This window comes from Schistocerca americana, chromosome 1 (assembly GCF_021461395.2).
Source record: "Schistocerca americana isolate TAMUIC-IGC-003095 chromosome 1, iqSchAmer2.1, whole genome shotgun sequence".
NCBI lineage: Eukaryota > Metazoa > Arthropoda > Insecta > Orthoptera > Acrididae > Schistocerca > Schistocerca americana.
Window position 1 is genome coordinate 746,466,381 of NC_060119.1, and position 12,861 is coordinate 746,479,241.

Below are 12,861 nucleotides of genomic sequence, written 5' to 3' on the forward strand. Positions count from 1 at the left end.
ATGGTTTGACCTCCTTGCATCGCTGAAGCTTCTTTCTTAGCAAGCTAACAAGAGGTAGAGCAATAGCAACATTTTTTCATCCAATTCCTGTGGCCGCGTTTTCGTTACGATTGAATTCTCTGCATGCATATTAAACTTAGGAGCTACTTTCCTGACAACGTCCCCTTCAACGACTTCGTATGTGTAGCAGTAAGCTTAGTTTCTCACCGATTACTGTCTTTAGCAGACGACTTATTGCCATGAATCTGGATACTGTTACGACTCTAGATAATGTAGTAGGTTTGTGACTGTTGTCAGCGTTGGACCATCAAAGCGGGCATTAACAAACTGGAAGTCATGACGAATACGAAAATAGCATTAGCGACGGAGATCAACATATCATTGCAAGTATCATAGAGGTACTGATGGCTGAGAACACTTCCAGAGATCTTCAAGCACCGTGCGAAAACAAAAAGCAATTTCTGTGCGTTGCAAGTCAAATCATAAAACGAGTTCCAGGCCGTTTATGTTACTTCGTCCTACATCTGCGTACGTTTGGTCCCCACACTGTGAAACGAACTAAACTGTTCTAATATACGTGGATATATACAGAATGTATAACAATGAATAGCGAAAACTGACACAGGTTGCAGTATACGTTAATACAAGCAAACATGTTCAAACAAGCGTGGATCCGCTGACGAGCTATCTGCAAGATAATTGTGATCTGTATCCGCCACCGACTGCAGTATGAAATATTATAGTATTTAGTACAAACGTATATGAAATGCAGCCTTTTCAGTTAAATACCCACCCAAATGGACACGAATTTCATCGACGGCTTACCTTAATAAAAGAAAAAAAACACTGTACTATTTCAGCGCAGTGTATCCACTTGACATTCACTAAAAGAAAAATATGTTTATTTCAATTATATGTAATCACTTGAGCCGCAAGATCAAGAAAATGTCATTTAAAAAAAAAACTATGTCTCGTATACGACACACTCAAGACAAGCAAATTATAAAAATGGGGTTCCGTGATTTTATATTTCGTAAACTTGTAATGAAGAGTAAACCGATACATAGAAATCATTTAATTACATTATGAGACATGGAAAAATAGCTATACTTTCATTCAGAGGACGTTTTGTGAATTCTAGGATAGCCAAGATATGAGATCTTCATAATTATCCCATAAATACTTTTATTTCTTTGGCTGTTGTATTTAGTGTGTTGCCAGTACGTATGAAAGACATCTGGTTTATACATGTGGAGATCAGCTCAGAAATCTCTGCTTTGATGTATTTTATGAAGTACTGGTGTGTTTGATCATCTTTTCTTCACCAAACTGCTTCTTCAAAAGCTGGAGTGGGTGGCAAGAGCTCAAACACGTCTGTATGGCGCCAACGACGACTACCTTGTCGTTGTAGCATTAGTAATTGTGTATCCCTCACGTTTGAGTCGTCATGGGACGCCAAAACTACAGCTCCTGTTTCAGTAGGTGAGAAAAAGCTCTCATCACCTCCATTATCGCTTGACATTGCAACAAATAATGGCACATTTCTATCAAAGTCGAATGGCTTCTCCAGTTCATGACGTATCTCGTCTTCTGACACTCTCATCTCCTGACACTCTCGACACCGTTTTGCTTTACTTATAAAGCGGACGTTAGGTAATCAATAGCTGACTTCAATGACTGACTGCTCAGAGTGCTGACACTTGCTTTGATACATCTCAATACCTCTTGGAAGGTGAGAAAACTACGGCCATTTGTACCTTTCGTGTTACATTGGATTTGTACGCAGCAGAAGTTGCCAGCTCCGTGTGTAGTATACCCGAAGAGGTTAAGCTACAATTTATTGTAAACAAGTACCAGTTAAATGAGTTGTTACTCGTGACATCCCCATCTACATCTACATGCATACTCTACAAATCACATTTAAATGCCTGGCAGAGGGCTCATAGAACCACCTTCACAGTTCTCTATTATTCCAATCTCGTATAGCGCGCGGGAAGAATGAACACCTATATCTTTCCGTACGAGCTCTGATTTCCCTTATTTTATCGTGGTGATCGTTCCTCCCTATGTAGGTCGGTGTCAACAAAATATTTTCGCATTCGGAGGAGAAAGTTGGTGATTGGAATATCGTGAGAAGATTCCGTCGCAACGAAAAATGCCTTTCTTTTAACCATTCCCAGCCCAAATCATGTATCATTTCTGTGACGCTCTTTCCCAGATTTCGCGATAATACAAAACGTGCTGCCTTTCTTTGAACTTTTTCGATGTACTGCGTCAGTCCTATCTGGTAAGGATCCCACACCGCGCAGCAGTATTCTAAAAGAGGACGGACAAGCGTAGTGTAGGCAGTCTCCTTAGTAGATCTGTTCCATTTTCTAAGTGTCCTGCCAATAAAACCCAGTCTGTGGTTAGCCTTCCGCACAACATTTTCAATGTGTTCCTTCCAATTTGAGCTGTTCGTAATTGTAATTCCTAGGTTTTTACTTGAATTTACGGCCTTTAGATTAGACTGATTTATTGTATAACCGAATTTTAACGAATTCATTTTAGCACTCATGTGGATGACCTCACACTTTTCCTTATTGGGGGTCAACTGCCAAATTTCGCACCATACAGACATCTTTTCTAAATCGTTTTGCAATTTGTTTTGTTCTTCTGATGACTTTATTAGTCGATAAACGACGGCGTCATCTGCAAACAACGGAATACGGCTGCTCAGATTGTCTCCCAAATCGTTTATATAGGTAAGCAACAGCAAAGGGCCTATAACTTAAAGGCGTTACAGTCTGGAACCGCGCGACCGCTACGGTCGCAGGTTCGAATCCTGCCTCGGGCATGGATGTGTGTGATGTCCTTAGGTTAGTTAGGTTTAAGTAGTTCTAAGTTCTAGGGGACTGATGACCTTAGAAGTTAAGTCCCATAGTGCTCAGAGCCATTTGAGCCTATAACACTATCTCAGGGAACGCCAGAAATCACTTCTGTGTTACTCGATGACTTTCGGTCAGTTACTACGAATTGTGACCTCTCTGACAGGAAATCACAAATCCAGTCAAATAACTGAGATGATATTCCATAAGCACGTAATTTCACTACGAGCCGCTTGTGGGGTACAGTGTCAAAAACCTTCCGGAAATCCAGAAATACGGAATCGATCTGAAATCCCTTGTTAATAGCACTCAACACTTCATGTGAATAAAGAGCTAGTTGCGTTTCACTGCCGGCCGGAGTTAACGATATGGGCCTGTAATTTAGTGGATTACTCATACTATCTTTCTTGAATATAGGTGCAACTTTCCAGTCTTTGGGTACGGATCTTTCGTCGAGCGAACGGTTGTATATGATTGTTAAGTATGGAGCTAATGCATCAGCATACTCCGAAAGGAACCTAATTGGTATACAGTCTGGACCAGAAGACTTGCTTTTATTAAGTGATTAAGTTGCTTCACTACTCCGAGGATATTTACTTCTACGTTACTCATGTTGGCAGCTGTTCTCGATTTGAATTCTGGAGTATTTACTTCGTCTTCTTTTGTTTTGTCGCAGCACTGCACTCGTCCACTCAGTTAGTAACAAATTCTTCAAAACAGCCCCGGATCATATCGTAAGACTAGACAAAAATGTACAGTTCGCTGCTTAAGTTCTTCAACCGCATAAGCAGCAGTGCTATACACTTCACTTTTGAGATGACCCAAGAAAGAAGAACCATAAGAGTTTAGATCAGGTGATCCTGGAGGCCAAGGTATGAGTTTCCCTCGACTTAACCAACTGGACCATATGGCGCGTTACCTATCGTCATACATCAGCAGTAAAATGTGACTATACCTCATCACTCCTGTACCACATGTCCAGTCAAGGTCCATGGGTGAAACTTGAGGCTAGTTGTATGGGTTGATAAAAAGCTTACATTTCTGATACTTTTGTACTAATTAGGACACATAACGCACTAAATTCAGTGGCGGTTCGTAACCGTACACATGCAATTATCTTGCAAACGGACTCATATTTACTGGAACGTTTTTCTTTATTCATGTCTGTTTCCGCTGTTAATCATCATACTGCCTGCATAAATTTACTTTTTGTGATACACAGTGGGAGGCACAAGAACGGACATGAAAGGAAAGAAGTAGTCATCGGAATTTAAAGTGGGTGAGGTAACAGGTGTAGGCTAAAATGTGAAATGAGCACGCGAGACTAAAATACAATCGATATACAGACGGTGATTAGCGGCACTCAAGAAGCAGGGACTAGTTCAATTCGCGGAAATGACAGCTGTTATTTATTAGATAAATACTTTTGCAGCTGAATAGTAATCAACACGAGTCCTGCGAACCAACGGGGAATACCCACGCGCGGGTTAATTTGTAGCACAGGTTGACGGAAAGTAAGCGCACCGGAGCCTTGAAACCGCCGCCGCCCGGCAGAAAACGAATGCGGCGTGGGCGGACAGAGACACATGTGTTCCCTGCGGAGGACCTCCGCTGCAAGTGGCTTCGGGACCCCGAGGCGAAGACACGGTACTAGCCACAACGCTGCGCCGAAGACGTGTAGCGCCAACTCCTTCTAACAAACAAAGGGGGAACATTCCGCCAAACCGTGCCTGGAAAATGGACATGTTCCACTAACGTGACAAGAACGTCACTGAAAGTTTCAAATTCCTTAAGATAGTGACGGCAGAAAATTCCCTACTGAAATCTTTCCAAAGGCGCTTTCTCATAAATTTGCTACTGCGTAACCCTTAAATGCTCTTGGTGATTGATCTAGAGTCGATAAAAGGCCCTACACGAACCCAGTTTCACTAAGTTTTTGTCACAGAGCCAGATCAGATACCACATGGAAGGGACCTAAACTAAATCACCTGACAATCTCTATCTGCATTACCTAAGAAGCCCTTAAATGTATCAATTATGAGACAGTGTAAGATTAGGATAGAGAGACTGAGGCGACGCTTGACTGCTAAATTTACATCTCTCGTGGAACATAAACCTTTCCCAGCTAATTCACTGTTGATTCGCGTAAAGAACTCCACTACAGTAAAATGAAACGGCTCAGTATTAAACTTCAAATGAATTGATCAAAGTCAGAAAAAGAATCACTCTGTAACGTGGTCATGTCGTTTCGATCTTTACCAGATAGGACTGGCGGAGTACATCGAAAAAGTTCAAAGAAAGGCAGCACGTTTTGTATATCGCGAAATGTGGGAGAGAGTGTCACAGAAATGATACAGGATTTAAGTTGGAAATCATTTAAAGAAAGACATTTTTCGTTGCGACGGAATCTTCTCACGAAATTCCAATCACCAACTTTCTCCTCCGAATGCGAAAATATTTTGTGGACACCGATCTACGTAAGGAGGGACGATCACCACGATAAAATAATGGAAATCAGAGCTCGAACGGAAAGATATAGGTGTTCATTCTCTCCGCGCGCTGTACGAGATTAGAATAATAGAGAATTGTGAAGTTGGTTCGATGAACCCTCTGCCAGGCACTTGAATGTGATTTGCAGAGATGTAGATGTTTGAATGTTATCGATGTGCGCGTCAGAAAGACAGAGCAAGTTACGTTACTGTTAAACAATCTTTGGTCTTGTTGTGGTGCAGTCTTTGCCTCTACGCAGGCTGATTCATTCTCAGCTGAAGTGTGGTAGGTGATGGACGCACTCCGTAATGCTGTGTTGACTTGTGATTGTATATGTTAGATGAAGAAAGATAGATTGTAAAGAACAGCAAGGAAGAATAAGATGTATATATTAGAAAGCGAAGAGAACATAAATTTTGAATAATGTTATTATTTTCTGGAGAGAAGAAGTTTGAGGTAAGACTGCAGCACTGCGCACCTAATTTCTAAAAATGGTTATTGGGAGCTAGTTAACTTTTTTCACTTACTCAGAGCTGAAAGAAAGACCACTCCACTTCCCTGAGTCAAGCGTTAACATATTAACTGATTAAATTGTTTGATTTTTATAGAAATTCTCTGTTAACATTGTACACTCTTTAAATCATTGTTCGCTTCATTAAGCATAGTATTGTTCAAACCTATGTAATGTGTGAAGATCATGCGAAATTTTACTCTGTCTTTTCGAATATATATTTCATTCTAACATCGTTGTCTTAGAATACCATTTCATAAAGATAGTTACTCTCTCCATCCCACTGTTTATCATTAAGCATTACCACATGTGGTATGCAACAGTTGGAAATTTTATTTAGAAATGGAAATCGAGCTTAACCAATGTCTGCTTGTTGTTGTGCTTTCGAGAAATTTGCAACAATGTTGTCAAGGTTCGAGGTAAGTGGAATATTTGACTGGAAATGGAATGAAAATGAAGTCTCATGCTTCTTGACAGAGCGTAGGAGAATGACGTGGGAGATCCGCACCGCCGTACTAGGCAAGGTCTTAATGGAGAAGGTTTGCCGTTGCCTTCCTCCGACCGTAATGGGGATGAATGATGATGTGACTTCTGAAATTTTCCCGGCGTATTTCTTCTTCTAATAATTTCCGGGTATGCAGCCGGATCCCGTCGGCATTCTGCCACGATATTTCGGCCCAGAGACGTCCGGCCATCATCAGGTGAGTACACAACTACTGAAGAGCCCAGGTGCAGTCGCGGTATTTATGCCGAATCTCGCGCATGTGAAATGTACTGGCATCCTACAGCGCATGCGTCAGGTGTTGACATGCGCAGCATAGCCGAGTTGTACGTGCTGCCCTCGGTGGTGGAAATAAAGGTTCATCTAGTCATTGAGTATCGAATGACACTGTCGATTCCGCTGTGATTGTATAATTTTAATAACAGGATTCCAATTTTTATCCAGCTGAAAGCCGTTGTCTCGATTTATAAGATTATTGGCAAGACGTATTTCCACTGATTCCTTGATTACGGAATCCCAAAAACCGGAAACCGGGGATAAAATTTTTGTTACATTGTATTCCATTGAATGTCCCAAAGAAATACAGTGCTCTGCTTCTGCCGATTTTGACGGTTGCCGCATATATTGCATATATTGGCCAGACGACAAGAACTGTCCATGAACGATGTATAGAACATGAAAGATACACCCGTCTGCGGCAACCGTCAAAATCGGCAGTAGCAGAGCACTGTATTTCTTTGGGACATTCAATGGAATACAATGTAACAAAAATTTTATCCCCGGTTTCCGGTTTTTGGGATTCCGTAATCAAGGAATCAGTGGAAATACGTCTTGCCAATAATCTTATAAATCGAGACAACGGCTTTCAGCTGGATAAAAATTGGAATCCTGTTATTAAAATTATACAATCACAGCGGAATCGACAGTGTCATTCGATACTCAATGACTAGATGAACCTTTATTTCCACCACCGAGGGCAGCACGTACAACTCGGCTATGCTGCGCATGTCAACACCTGACGCATGCGCTGTAGGATGCCAGTACATTTCACATGCGCGAGATTCGGCATAAATACCGCGACTGCACCTGGGCTCTTCCATTCGAGGGTTGGATTCCCTCTCTTCTTCATCGAAGAGTTTCACTGCCTGGGCTACTCTCAGGGTGCGCCTTCGACGTGGAAGATCCTTGCCGTGTCGTCTGTTTGCCGCCGCCGCCGCCGCCGCCGCCGCCTGCCGGGGCTCGTCGCCCGTCGCCCGTCGCCCCCGCCTGGTCGCCGCCTGCCGGGGCTCGCCGCCCCCGCCTGGTCGCCGCCTGCCGGTGCCCGCCGCCGCCGCCTGCCGGTGCTCGCCGCCGCCGCCGGTGCCCGCCGCCGCCGGTGCCCGCCGCCGCCGCCGCCGCCATCCGGTGCCGCCTGGTCGCCACCATCGCCGCCGTCCTGACCCTGGTCTACGGCCGTCTTCGTCTTCATCCGTCTTCGTCTTTGTCTGTCCCCGGTTTCTGTCCTCTCCTCTTCGTTCTGTTCGTTCTTGTTTCTCTCTCCCGTCATGTCCGCCCCCACCACCACTGTCACTACTACCACCACCGCCATTGTCTATACCTCCCCTTCCGCCGCCTCCACCACTATAACTTGGTGTGCCCAGTCCCACCTCCCTCCTTCCATTCCACCTCTCCTCACTGTCCCTTCACCCTCTATCTTTGTCGCCCCCTCTCCCGCTTCTTCCTCCCGCTCCTCTCGTTCTGATCCCTTCCCCCCACTCCCCCAGCCTGTCACTGCAGCTCCAGCTCGGGTGGTGGCCCGTCGGGCCACTGCCCACGCCCAGCTCTCCCCGTCACCTTCGCCATCGCCGCCGCCGCTGCCGCCGTCATCGTCATCGTCGCCTTCACCGTCACCGTCACCATCTCCGGCGCCGACTCCGGCCCCGGGACCTGCCCCTCCCCGCCACATTCCCGTTGTTCCCATCCCCCACACCTCCTCCACCGCCGTCAAGCGCCCCGGTGGCACCCCTGCTTCCTCTGCTTCCAAAAAGGCTGCACCTCGTCCTCCTTCCCCCACCCTTGATGCCATGGAAGTCTCCCCGCCTGTCCCTGCCCCCTCATCCTCCTCCTCTCTCCCTTCCTCCTACCGCTACCTCCTCTCCCGTCCTGATCCCTCTCTCCTTGAAGCCCGGAACCTCACCCTCTTCCTTCGCCAGCATTGTCCTGGTGCCCCCATCTCCCTCCTCACTCCTCGCCGAGATTCTGTTCTCATCTCCTCCCCCAGCCCAACCCTCCATACTGACATCCTCTCCCGTCTCCCCATCACCCGTTTTGGTCCCAACGCCTCCCTTACCCCTGCTCCTTCTCCATCTCCTACCCGCCAACCCCAACCCCCGCGTCGCCCGCCGACCCTCACCGCCGTGATCACGCGGCTCAGTCCGTCGATCACGGAGGAGGAGGTGTTGGCGGAGCTCCAGGCCCATCCCACGCTGGAGGTGCGGGCGGTCCGCCGCATTTTCAACTCGGCCGGCCCCACCCGCCTTATGCGGGTTTTCTCTGAGGACGCCCCCTCCATTGACCGTCTCCTGAAGGAGGGTGCCCTCCTCTTCCACCAGCGGTACAAGGTCGACCCTTCCCGTTCCCCTCCTCAATCCCTGCGCTGCCAGAGGTGTCTGCGCTATAATGCGCACCCCACAGCCGAGTGCCGCGAGGCCCCCACCTGCCCGCATTGTCGGCAGGCGCACTTCCTCCGGCAGTGCCCTAACCTCCAATCCCCTCCCTCCTGTAATACCTGCAATCTCCCTCATCCCACCTACTCCCAAAAGTGTAAAGCCCGACCCCCTCCAACCACTCCTGAACTCACCGTACCTGTCCGTCCTCTGGACGCCCCCACCCCCCCTGGCAATTCCCTTCGTCCCCCACCCACCGCTGAGGACATCATCAGGTTCCTCACCATCGTCCTCCAGAATGTTCATCCCTTTCAGCGCCCTCACACCCTCCAGCAGATCTCCCTTGCTGCCCGTTCCATCTTCCAACTCAAGATGTACGCCACCTACTCCAACAACCAGGCCCATTTTACCTTCTCCCGTCTTGACACCCTCGTTTAAATCCCAGTCATGGCGCGACAGCAACGTATCCTTTTCAACAACATACGCTCCCTTCCCGCCAACAAAAACCTGTTCCTGCACACCCTTGCCACCCACCGCGTGGATGTCTTCCTCCTCAATGAAACCTTCCTGCAACCCCACCACACAGTCCACATTTCGCCCTACCTCCTCCACCGCTCCGATAATCCCCTCCCGATTGCGCGTGGCGGAGTTGCCATTGGTCACCACCGCCAGATCCCCGTTCGGCTCCAACCTCTCCTTCCCGACCCCACCGAACACCTGATCCTTAGTCTCTTCTTCCCCGGCCTTACCGTTACCTGCGCCACCATCTATGTCCGCCCCAACGCTGCTATTCCCTTCGACTTCCTCTCCCACGTCGATCGTACCTTTTCCTCCTACGTGATCGCCGCCGACCTCAACATCCATAGTCGTTCCGCTGCCCAGTTACGGCGATGGCATCGGTTCCTCTCCACCCTTCAAGGTGACCTCGTCCCCATCCCCCGGCATACTCGCCCTGAATCCAACTCCACTCCTGATGTTATCCTCTCCTCCCCCAACCTCCTTGGCCGCATAACGGTGGATGTCCTGGAGCCTATTGGTAGCGACCATCTTCCTGTCCTCCTCACCGTTTCAGACGGTCGTCGCCCTCGCCCCGACCCTCGTACTGACCCTCCCCCTAAGTATGTCCACGACTATTCCCGAGCCGACTGGAATGCCTACCGGGATACCCTTTCCACCCAGGTCGATAGCCACCCTCTCACCTACCACCACCCTGACGATGTCACCCATGCCGCCTCCTTTCTCCAGAGGACCTTGTCTGAGGCCGTGGAGGCCCACGTTCCTACTGTCGCCATCCACCCCCACCGTCCTACCTTACCCCCACAGGCCGTTCTCCTCCTCCGTGAATCCCGTCGTCTCTACCGTGCCTTCCTCCGCACGCGTGACCCGGACACACTACGACGCCACCGGCAACTCCAGCGACACGTTCGTAATTTGCTCGCGGCTAAGAAACGCCGGGACTGGCGACAGACATGCACCCGTTTAAATGCAACCCTACCAATCAACTCGTCCAAGTTCTGGTCGGCCTTCTGTCGCCTTACCGGAACTAAACCCTCCCCCTATTATCCTCTTCTCCATGATGATCACCCTTTCCCTGACTCCCTTAGTAAGGCCAATCACTTTGCCTCCTACCTCTCCGATGTATTTTCCGTCCCCGATGATCCCCAGTTCGATTACTCCCTCTTCCCAGATATCCGTGATCGAACTGACACCTCTTCCCCTCCCCTCGCTCCTGGCTTCCAGTACTTGGACAACATTACACACACGGAACTCAATGCCCCTATCACTACACAGGATCTCATTGATACACTCCGCACAAAACGCAACACCGCTCCTGGTCACGATCGTGCCACCTACTGTCACCTTCGTGAAGCTCCTGTCTCTTTCCTCTCCACCCTGGCCAGGCTCTACAATGTAGTCCTGTCCACCGGTTACTACCCCGACCTGTGGAAAACCTCCCGTATCCTCATGTTCCTTAAACCTGGCAAACCGCCGTCCGCCGTCTCCTCCTACCGTCCCATCAGCCTTACCTCGGTCTTCAGCAAGGTCCTAGAATCTATCCTCACCCGCCGCATCCACCAGCATCTCCGCCAGCACCGCCTCCTTCCCGTCACCCAGTGTGGCTTTCGGCCGTCCTTCTCTTCCGACGATCTTCTCCTTCACCTCACTCATCTCCTTTCCGAACAGCTTAATTCCCGTCGCTCCGCCATCTTCCTCTCACTTGACCTCGAACGCGCTTATGACCGCGTCTGGCATTCCGGTCTCCTCTTCAAGCTCCAAACCTTTGCCCTTCCCATTAACTACGTCCGTCTGATCGGTTCCTTTCTCTCCCGCCGTCCTTCCTATGTCACCATCCATAACACCGATTCCTACACCTTTTTCCCCTCCGCCGGTGTGCCCCAAGGCTCTGTCCTCTCCCCCCTTCTGTACCTTTTGTACACGGCGGACATGCCGCCGCCGTCGCCCCCCGTCCACCTCCTTCAGTTTGCCGATGACACCGCCTTCCTCGCCCTTGCCCCCACCCTGCAACGCTCCCAACGCCTTCTCCAATCCCATCTTGACCGGTTCACCGCTTGGTGCAACCAGTGGTTGCTCAAGGTCAATCCCTCCAAAACCCAGGCGATCATTGTAGGCAAAACCACCCCTTCCTTCCGCCTCCTTGATTTCTATCTCACCGTCTATGGCCGTCCTATCGCCCTCACTCCCACCCTTAAGTACCTTGGCGTCACCCTCGACCGTCGCCTCTCCTGGACTCCCCATCTCCAGACAATCCAAGCCAAGGCACGTTCCCGACTCCGTCTCCTCAAGCTCCTTTCCGGCCGCACGTGGGGTCTGGACCCCTCCACAATCCTCCACACCTATAAATCCCTCATCCGCCCTATCCTTTGTTACGCCCATCCAGCCTGGATCTCCGCCCCCCCTACCTTCTATAAATCCCTCCAAATCCTTGAACGCCATGCTCTCCGCCTTGCCTATCGCATCCGTCTCCCCTCCCCCACGCGGATCCTGTATGATCTCATCCCCTTCCCCCACCTCCTCCTTTTCCTTGAAAGGATACGTATCCTGTACACCTCACGTAAACTTGATCCTCCTCACCCGCTCATTTCCCCGATCCTCTCCCACCCCCGCCCGCTGCCGCGCCTGTATTCCCACGTCCCACCCGGTCTCCATCTCTCCACCCTCCATACCCTCTCCCAAGGTGGCTTCCGCCAGCTCCCTCTCCCTGATGATGTCCTCGTCCCCTCCATCTACCCCTCCTATCAACTTTGACCCTGCCCCGCCCCCCACTTCCCGTGTCCTTTCCTTTCGGCACCCTCCCTCCCTTCTCTTCTCTTCCCTTCTTTTTCCATCTCCCTGTCCCCTCCCTTCCACCTCTTCCCCTGGGCTTCCTCTCCCCCTTCCTCCCTCCCCCCTATCTCCCCTGCCCGTGGCATCTCTGCTCTCCCCTCTCGCTCTCCCACTCCCCTTCCTCCTCCTCCTCTCTTGGCAGGTCCCCGGACTCGCACACGTATAGTGAACATTCGCGCGCCGGAGATCGTCGCCTTTTGTGTCTCGTGTGTGTGACGTCGTATAGTGTTTTTGGTGTCCGCCGTCCCACTCCTACGTTCACTTGTGCCGTCGGACTCATCAGTGTTTTGTGCGCCGTGCCAACGTGTTTTCAGTGTTGTTATCGTCACATGTGAACGACTCCATGTTTTTTTATGTCTCTGTGACCTCTCTCTTTTGCCCGTCACTTTGTTCATTGTCATTCCCCATGTTTTATACTCTTGTAAACCGCTATGGCTGAAGAGCGGCGTAGTGTGCCGCTGCCAGCCTACCTGAGTTGTACAGGTTTTAAAATAACAATAA